This window comes from Sturnira hondurensis, unplaced genomic scaffold (assembly GCF_014824575.4).
Source record: "Sturnira hondurensis isolate 20B ecotype Veracruz unplaced genomic scaffold, ASM1482457v3 Scaffold0014584, whole genome shotgun sequence".
In the NCBI taxonomy this organism is placed as follows: domain Eukaryota; kingdom Metazoa; phylum Chordata; class Mammalia; order Chiroptera; family Phyllostomidae; genus Sturnira; species Sturnira hondurensis.
Genome location: NW_028087215.1, coordinates 2408422 through 2410277, shown reverse-complemented (window position 1 = coordinate 2410277; position 1856 = coordinate 2408422). Strand labels below are relative to the sequence as shown.

General features: G+C 36.0%; 1 pseudogene; it reads left to right on the top strand.

Annotated features, from left to right (window-relative positions):
• The first annotated feature begins 1140 nt into the window (after positions 1-1140).
• On the top strand, positions 1141-1343 carry LOC118999126 (uncharacterized; annotated as a pseudogene).
• Positions 1344-1856: the final 513 nt, after the last annotated feature.

Below are 1856 nucleotides of genomic sequence, written 5' to 3'. Positions count from 1 at the left end.
CAGCTACTTCTGCTCAGGGCCTTTGTACTCTTTATTTAGTCCCTTCCCTCCGCATGAACACTTTCCATATCCTTGCGTGGCTGGCCCTTCCCCATCATTCAAGTCTCAAGTCAGATGCCATTGCCTCTGGTTGCTAATCCTCCTAAGCAGTCTGCTAGTCATTGTCATATTGCCCAAATGTATTTTTTCATAGTATTTATCATTGCTTGAAATTCTTCTTTACTTTATTTAGTACCTATCTCCTCCTCATTAAAACAAAAGACCCTTGAGAATGGCATTATCTTGCTGCTCACTTCTCCCAAGAACCAAGCACAGAAATGCCTAAAATGTACTGATTGAATAAGGGATGAATGGAAAACTTTTTCACAAAGAGTTGAAAACTACTCTCTAATCTTATGTCCTCTAATGATATTGGTCTCTTTTTCGGACAGGCTCCATATTGTCATAGTTGCTTTTTTAAGTGTAGTATACAGATGTACACAACAATCCAAGTGTCATCTGACCAAGGACAAAACATAGCAGAACTGTAACATTTTTCAATAAATGCCACTTAAAATAATAGTATCTCTTTTTGGCTACATTATGCTATTGGCTTTTATTAAGTGTACAGTCACCTAAAATTCCCCTTTTAAAATGTGTTTTTATAAAGTAATGACTTCCCCACATTTAATAATTCAATAGTTGAGATTTAGGTATGTGCTTTAGCATTGGTCTCCCAGTTTTATCTTGCTAAACTCAAACCAACATTATACCTGTTTAAATTCTCTTTTGGGTCCAGATTCTGAAATCTAGCACGTTAGTTATTTCTCTCAGCCTCACAGCATCTATAAAATCGATACACATGCTATCAGAATCCTCATTTAAGTCATTAGGAAAAATGTTGAAAATGGTAGTGCTGAAGATAGACTTCTATGGCATACACCTAGATACCCACCTCTAAGCTAACACCAGTACACTAACATGCACAGGTGGAGTATAGGAGTTCGTTTCAAGTTAATTCACATAATAACATACTATCACACAGACTGTAATTCTCCATTCTGTCCACAAGAATTGCATGAATAATTGTAAGTAATCAATCTGTCCTTAGCCTCTGTCTTAATTTCATGTGATTACTTCCCTTAAAAATCTTCCATAAATAGCTTTGTGCAGTGGCAGTATCATAGCTAATGAGGTTTATCCGAGGCGCAATTATTGCTAATTGAAAAATCTTCCATAAAATAAAAGGCTCCTTGTACCCTGGCATCTTGCCCGATAAACACTTAAAGGAGATGATGATATTTTTAAAGAACTTCTTGGCTTTAAATCCGAGATCTGGCTGAACTGTCTTGACTTTCCTTTTAATGGATTAAATTCTGCACCTAGTGTAAGAATTCATTGTTCCTACTTGTCCTTAAACTTTATATGGAAAACAAGTTTTGGTATTGAATAGTATTAACCAAAACAGCTCCCAAACCACAGCCTCTGAAATGAGTTACAGGGTCATCAGGAACAGAGCCTTTACCCCTTCCCCTTACACACTCTATCTCTATCTTCTGTACCTTTGAGACATTAGACAGTAGAAAAGTAACTTTGGATTCAACCCTCAAAAATTAACCGAGGAAAGATCATATTAGCACTGGAGGAAAGATCATTGCCAAGGGAAGCTAACAGCAAAAATGATCTCCAAGATAAGCGAAGCAAGATAAAGCATTCAAAAGTGGAAAATATTTTACGTGTATATATACACAATATAACAAATATGTAATTGTTATCAGCTTACTTTTAAACATTCTAAAAGTCCCCAAACATCCTATAGTCACTCAAAGGTCCACAAAGTTACTCACAAAGACTGAAAAGAGGTTTTTCTATGACAA